Raw genomic sequence first — 8,427 nt, 5'->3', positions numbered from 1 at the left:
TTGATTTTTCTTATATTGATTTTGAAAGAGATAAGAAGGATATATGAAAAAAGAGAAAGAAAATTTTTACTTTTTTACTTTTTTTTTTAAAAAAATTTGAAATTTTACATCTCGAAAAAATTTCACAAATAGTTAAATTTTAAATTATTTATAATTTTTTCATCTAAATAAAACATTATACTATAAATTACTTGAAATTCTTAAAAAAAATTGACTTATTTCATTATTTTTTTTATCCAAATACACTTTCAACCTTTTCAAAAGGAGAATTTTGATCTTTAAAGATTTTAATGTGTAAAAAATGAACCATCTCTCATGACCAAATCCCCGTTATAACTATTTTTTTATTATCAACTTTGTAAATCTCTAAACAACCTAAAATTGAATTATACACTTGACATGCCATAGCTCAAACTATTACTCATTTCTCCTTGTAAATTCTGCATCTTCTACACATAATTGTACTTTCTTTCATATATAAGTCTAACCTAAATAGAAGTTGTAGGCTTTCATGAACTCACCTCTTTTGCGCACAATCATCTTTGGGTTCTTGCAAACATAAAAAGAAGATAACAATATCCTCTTTTGATGAAAACCTATGGGAATGGGATGATTGAGGGAGAAAATGTGATTTTGTACATTTTAAAAACATCAAGAATCAAATACTCTTTTCCTTTTAAAGGTTATTGGTAAAATGTTTGTATTTAATTTATTAAAAAACACAGGTTATATTTTTCTTTTATAACTTTCCAATTTATATTTAATTTTTATCTATGAATATTAAATATTGATAATTTATTAGTGCATGCTAGAGTTTTTTTTCTCTCTTCCCTTTCATGGAATAAATACATGAATCAATTGACGTCAAGTTGTTTAGCATAATTAATAATTTTAAATTTAAATTTTATATAAAGAACTATATTAAATATTTAGATATATTTATTTTTTAAATAATCTTATTTAACTCAAGTAAAATTATTTCTTTAAAAGAATACTTATGGTATAAAAAAGGTTAATTTTTTTTGTCCTCCCTTATTTATTTTTCATCCTTGTAAATTTGATGTATATACATCATATCAATAAATATTATATTCGTCAAAAAAGTAAATATACATAAATAGTAACAAATTACATATTTAGCAAGTGATATCTTACTTAACAAATCTAATAATCACATTACTAATATCTACTTTTTAAAAGCACATAAAAGACAAACACATAAAAAAAAATAATGATTTTTTTAGTATAAACAACATATTTAATTGTAATTTAAATAAATAATGTTTCAGGGTTTTTAATTGTAACTTAAAAAGTGTAAACTAAAATGAGAAAACACAATGAAACTATAAAAGTTAAACAATTACATGATTCGGTGTTTTCGAAAAAAAATATTTTAAAGGTTTTAAAAAATAAATTTGATAAATATAATGACGGAACTAATGACTACACTTTTTTTTATAAATCGGCTATTCTTAAAAGAAATAGAAAATAATATATTTGAAATTTAAAAATGCATTATTAAATTATTATGAAAAAAATGGCATGCCTTGAAAAAGGAATGACAATGAAATGTGATGTATGTCTAAAAAAAATCTTAGGTATATATATATGATATATATGAATATTTTTATAAAGAAAGGTTGATGTTTATAGAAGAGAAAAACTGAAAAAGGTAATTTGAATGAGCAAATGCAATGAAGAATTGCCGCGTAATTGTCATCATAATCGTTATTCCGTTATTACCCTCGAAGCTGGCAAAACATCCATCATTTCCCATTCTCTATATAAAACCCGCTTCCCCAACGCGCTTTTACAATTTTCTCTCTCTTTCTCTCATTTTCCCACAAAATTCATAAAACATCTTCTAGACACCCAAACGCCCCCAATATGACCAAATCCGCAATCCTCGCTGCCACCGTCGCCGCTGCCTCCGCCACCGCCGTTTCCCTTTCCTCCTCCGCCAAGGTCTCTTTTCAGGCATACACCTCCAATCCCTAAATTTCTCTATTTTCGTCGTGATTTTGCTTTTAAAATTGGGATCTGAAATTTTTCGTGTGAAAAATCTCGTTTTTTTTTAGTCTGATGCGGTTTTTCTCGGCGAAATTATTGATTTTTGCGTTTGGGTTTTGCAGGACGGCGGGGCTCGGACAGGCCACGGCGGCTCCTCGCCGGCGGCGAATTCGGCGTCGACGGAGAAGTTCGCGCCGCGGTTCGATGGGTTGCGGTTCATCGAAACGCTGATCACTGCGCACAGATGAAAGCTCGTTGCGCAAACGCGCGTTTGGGTTTTTCCCTTTTAATCTTTTTTGATCCTGCACTGTCTAGAAAAATTAAAGGGGAAAAAAAGTGGGAAATGTTTAAACCATTTTTTTTTTCCAACGATGTTTTGCAATTTGGGTTGAGGAATTGAGAGAGAAATTGTAATATTACTGGATTGTTATTTGTTGTCATGTTTTCTAGGTACCTTTTTCTGACCCGTGTTGTGACTCTTGTTGTGAGTCTGTAACCTATGAGGGGTTAGAAGAAAAAAAAATGCATTTAATTTACTTTTCTTTTTCTTTGTCTATTTTTTTCTTCTTTCATGTTTACCTTTCTTTATATTTATTTTTGTTTTTTGGTAATTGTTTCTTCTTCAACATGTTGGGGACCTGTCTGAGGCAGGTTGTGTGTAGATGGGGATTGTTTTGTGTTGAGGGGGCCACATGTATGCCTATGTAATTTCGGTGTAACCTTTGATTGATGCGTTCTTTGCACTTTGCATGGAGTGATCGGGGTTAAATAAAAGGGGAGAAAATTTGTTAGACTAAAATTTTTTATTATTCAATTAGATAGAAAATGGATAAATCAGAATAAAGAAAAAAAGTTTGAAAAGTAAAAGAGTGAATTAAAATAGGTTAAATTATATTGTTATCTTTTATTTTATTTTTAATATTTATTTTGATTTTTTTTTATCTCTTATGTTAAAGTTGATTTGATTTTTTTTTTGAAATAATAGTTATTTTTAATTTTGAAACATAATTTAGATATATTTTTTTATGAATTTAAAACTTAAAATTTGTTTCATTAGATTCATTTACATAAAAATTATTAAATGTCATTGATATTTGAAATAAAAAAGGTCTTATTCATAGTGAAAATTGTTTGAAAAGAAGTTCAAGGAGCTATTGAAAATTAAAAATAATAATAATATTACTCAATAACATGCATAATACAACACAATACCATTGAAACATAGAGTCTTTGGCTTATTCACATTTAGTGTCAATTCTCCTTCCCTGACTTTAATAAGACAAAGAGTCTACGTGTAAATCATACTTGATGTCACTATCATTTAGGTAAAGAGCCTATGTCTAACTCACATGCGATGCTACACAACTCGCTCTTGGAATTGTCAAGGCAAAAAATCATTAACATGATCATGCCTGACGTCACTCAACATGTGTCCAACTTCACCAAGTGAGAAAGTTCCGAAGGAAATCACAATCGACACCTTTTCACCAATGTTTGGCGTAACCAAGTCAAAAAATTCCTAATTGACTCATGTCTGACACTACCTATTTTGAGCTTAGCATTAGTGAGGAAGAGAGCCATTGATTAGCATCACACCCCATGCCATAAAGTTGTGCTTGCTAATGCAATGACAATTGTTACACTTGGCATAATTGCAATTTGGTTTCAATCGCTTGCAAAATCACTTTCAATCTAGCATGCAACTCACAATATTACATCTATACATCACTAGCAACTCAAATAATCAAAGAATTCCAACATGCAACCATCAAGGATTCCAAATCATTAATTATCTTCTCATTTTACTAAGAACAAAAAGAAGAAAACCAAACATCAATAATTCCACTTTTCTAATCAACAACACGCATAATTTGATGAATCTAGGCAATACACAAGTCACCCAATACAACAAAAATCAACTCTACAAGCTTTCTCGTACCTTGAATCACCAACAAAAGAGGTAGAAGAAGGAAGAACGCGATCTTTCGAGCTTTCTCTACATGACACCACCAACACTCGATTCTCAATTCCCAAGCTTTGAATCTTGACTCAACTTTTACAAGTGAGCTTTGTGGAAGAATTAGAGCTATTATGTGAAGTCTGAAGGGAAAACTATTTCCTTTAACTCTAAAGCCTAGCTCTCTAACTTTTCTCATAAGAAAATGAACTTATGAAGTTCAAGTATTAAAAAAACCTTATATATCTTTCTCTAAACTTGATCAACAATGACCTCAATGTTGAGTCCAGACCTAATTATGACAAACCTTGTGAACAAAAGTCATAAGCCTTCTGAGTATTTATGGTACTAATGAGTTTACTTGGTGTATTCAGAACATTAATTAAGGCATACTTAAAATTGATTCATAATTACTCTTAGAAGGTGGACGAAAAATAACAAGTTTAAGTCAAATAAAATAGAATCAATATGACATAAATATCCGAATGAAGCTTTAGAATGTAGAGCTTAAAATGGATCAGAATGAATGTCTCAACTATGCATTCAATAGTGACAAAAGACTATGAAATCCATTTGTGTGTTATATTAAGCTTTAGGAATTCATTTGAGGAGATCTTGGTGGCTATGAAAAGTCTGAAGAAATATATACATTTTTCATGAAGAAGTCAAGAGCTTTAAACCATGTGCAAAATTGTAAATGATGTTGATATTGAGTACAAAACATACTTGCTATACTTTGCACATATCTTGAGTTGTAGACATGATCTTGAGCCAAAATTTGTGGCTATGGAAATATAGAATAATTATATACAACATTTAAGAAGAGTTCGTGCATTAGAAAGGCCTAGATCATGGACAAATATGACAATCAAGATGAAAATGTCATTTTGAGTTACAACACTAACATAATGCAGTATTTTTTAGCACATTTGGACTTGTAGACGTGATTTTGAGATAAATTGATGTTTGCACCTTTGATGAAGAAATCATTGGCTAATAAGGTCTCTATTGTGGACAAATTATGTTTGCAATATGAAAACACTAATTTGTTTATGACATCATGTTGTTGTTACAATGTTTTTGGAATATTTGATGCTATAGAGGCCTAATTAACATGAAACCAATTCCTAATTAATGATCAAGGACAAATTTATCTACAAGTTTTATGAAGACATCAAAAGTTGATTTGATCATTTGAAGGGTCAAAATACTCAATTACAGAGACTATATCAATAAAGTTCCATATTAGAGGAAATGGAACTCAAAACACATGCAAAAGGCACCTTGTCTAAGTCTTGTTGATGTAAGAAAAATATGTGATTCTAGCATGGAATTTAAGGGACAAGACATGCTCTAATGGCTAGTTCATCCCACGTGACATATATATATATATATATATATATATATATATATATATATATATATATATATATATACACACACACATTAACCAAATACAACTATAAAAAGTTATAGGAGAGAGCCTACAACATTCCAAGTCATTGATCAATTCCAGTCCACTCCAACACTTCTCCGAAATTAAAAATGGAGAGAAGTACAAAAGAGTTATCATGAAGAATCTAACCCATGAGTGTTTTTGTATGTAATATGTTTTTATTTCAAATCACCCAAATAGGTAGAAGTTTGGTTGTGAGAAAAGTGAGAGGGAGAACCCATAGAATGTGGGTAGCTTAGAGAGAGTTTATAAGATGATAGCCTGGAGAGGCTAGAATGAAATAATACTTAGGCACCCTAAAGAGGTAAAATAATACTTATATTTTGTCTCTCTCATGGCCAAATGGGGTTCATGGTTGAGTGGATGCATGGAGAGGTAGAGAATAGTCGTGATGCTTGAAGAGGCTTATGGTGCCTGTAGAGGTGGAGAATATTGGATTGTCTCTCTCATGGTCAAGTGTGTGTCATGGTTGAGTGGGTACTCCAAACCAAGACTAGGATGGTGTTGTGGTGCGAGAGTTGTTAAAGTCTAGTGTAGTTGGCAAGGAAATGTAGTTGAGAGCTAGTATTGTTGTTGATGTATTTAACAATGGTGTTGGTTATGTTAATGAAAATTCCATTATTTTGGGTGAGAACCCAATGTAGCCTTGGACTTGAGATGAACCAATATAAATCCTTGTGTACATACTTATCTTACCTCCCTTTTACATTGTATTTAACGATCATACATATTGTGTTTATATCATAAGGTTTTTGATATATTCTAAGCATAACATCAACACAACAACCTTCGGAAGGCTAAATAGTTGTCTAAGTGTTTAATAGACTTCTAAGCAAATATAGCATGTTAAATCATATCTATTTGAATATAATAAATAAGACAAAAGCCTTATGAATACTTAATCTTGATAACCTTATAACATCAATTATATAAAAAATACTTTTGATTTATAAACGATGTTCTAAACATAAACATAAATTTCAACTCAAAATAATTAAACTAGTAAGAATTCTTAAATTCTTAAAGTTTTAAAATATTAAAACAACAATTCATATAAATCATTTACTTAATAAAATTAAATAAACAAGCATACAATTCAGTGTTACACTTAAGGTCTTTGTTTAAAAAAAAATAAAATAATAATCTTACTAGCTAAGAACAAAATATGAAAAATTCTTAAGTCCAAATACACTAAGTAAGTATAATCAAGTTTAACTCTTAAGCGGGTAAGTTGGTGGAGTTCATAAATTTCGCGAAATTTGCAAGTTTTATAAGCCGAATCCAATTTCTACGATAATTATATGAATCAAAAAGTAAGATTTTTAACTGCAAGCTTTGCGAGTCCGTACGCAAAATTTGGCGCATATACGCTCACTCCTAACTAAACATAAAGCTAATGCTTTTATTTCACACGAGAAAAAAAAAGACACTTCGTGTTTATATTGTATTAAAAAAAAATAAATTAAAAAATAAAAAATTATAAATTATTTATAAAAAAAAGTAATTATTAAAAAATAAATAAAAGATAAAATGTTCTACTTAAAAATAAAAACTAAAAGTAGTTATTGAAAGTGATATCTCATTTATATATTAGTATAGAAGTACAGATTTATTAGTTTCAAGTTCTTAAATTTAAATAAAAATATTTTTTCTAATTTTTTTAAAATAAAATAGTATAATGGTAAAAAGAAAGTGGAAATCAAGGTAGTTATCAAAAAAATATCCCCTTTATATATTAACTAACAGGAAAAAAGCACTTCGTACCTGCATTGTATTAAAAAAAATTAAAAAAAAGAGAGAAGTTACTCATAAAAAAAGTAGTTATTAAAAAATAAATAAAGGATAAAATGATTCATATAAAAATGAAAACCAAAAGTAATTATTGTAAAAATGATTTATTAGTTTCAAATTCTTAAATTTGATTAAAAAATATTTTTTTTCTAATTTTTTAACATAAAAATGTATAATAGTCCAAAAAAAATAAAGACTAAGATAGTTAAAAAAAAAAGTATCGTTTTTATATATTAGTATATATATAAATATAAAAGAATTATATTATGTATAACTAAAATATGACCTTGGTGTAAACACAAAAATAATTTAAATAAGACTTAACAATGGCCACCCCTAACTACACCTTAAGACAATAATTATATAAGCAAAAGGACAATGCAACATTTACCACCGCAGCTTAACTTCTTTTTAAGGCTTTGTTTGGATCAGTAACAAAGGATATAATAGAGAGCAATGGAGTGAAGGATAAACTTATTCTATTGTTTAATTTGTAAAATATATATGAATGCAATATTATGAATGAAAACTAACTATGATCCATTCTATTATATTATTTATCCACTTTTTTCTCTTCAAATTTAATGTATACTTGATCGATGAAAACTTTTAGATTATAAAATAATTATTTTATCTTTACAAAATATATTTAAAATAAGATAATACAAAAATTAAAAAAGATATAATCCATTCTATCCCATCCTTTCTCGAAGACAATAGAATAAAATATTTGTTCTATTATATTATATAATATCTAAATAGTAAAATGTCATTTTTATTTTATTTTATTTCAATTCATTCTATTTTATTACAATCACTTTACTTTTTTTATTCTCTTTTATTAGAGGTGTTCATAACGCGTCCTACCAATTCGATTCAATTTGAATAGATTTTAAAAATTAAATCTAATGTATTTAAGGATAAGTTCAATTTACATTTTCAGTCATTCTAACTTTATCTAATGCTATATATTCTATTAAGAAGGTATATTTTCAAAACAATTATGTAATAATAATATAACTTCTTGATTTTTATGAACATCGTTTTGATTAAAGGGATATACTACTTATAATGATATTGTTTATATTAAAATATATATTATAAATATACTTTGTAAATAAATATTTATTTAATTCTACGATCTAACTTATATAATAATTAGATTAATATATGAAGACAATAAATTGATTGATCACGTCTTATTCCAAATATT

At 28.0% G+C, this 8,427-nt stretch overlaps 1 long non-coding RNA gene across 1 annotated transcript; it reads left to right on the top strand.

The window, feature by feature from the left end:
- Positions 1-1,640: 1,640 nt before the first annotated feature.
- Positions 1,641-2,566, top strand: LOC145950841 (uncharacterized). Its single transcript, XR_014428689.1, has 2 exons — positions 1,641-1,977; positions 2,133-2,566. It is a non-coding gene; the product is annotated as an uncharacterized LOC145950841 (long non-coding RNA).
- The last annotated feature ends 5,861 nt before the right edge of the window (positions 2,567-8,427 follow it).

This window comes from Cajanus cajan, chromosome 8 (genome assembly GCF_000230855.2).
Source record: "Cajanus cajan strain Asha chromosome 8, NIPB_CcT2T_4, whole genome shotgun sequence".
NCBI lineage: Eukaryota > Viridiplantae > Streptophyta > Magnoliopsida > Fabales > Fabaceae > Cajanus > Cajanus cajan.
The sequence above is the reverse complement of the archived record's forward strand: the minus strand, read 5'-3'. Positions and strand labels throughout refer to the sequence as shown.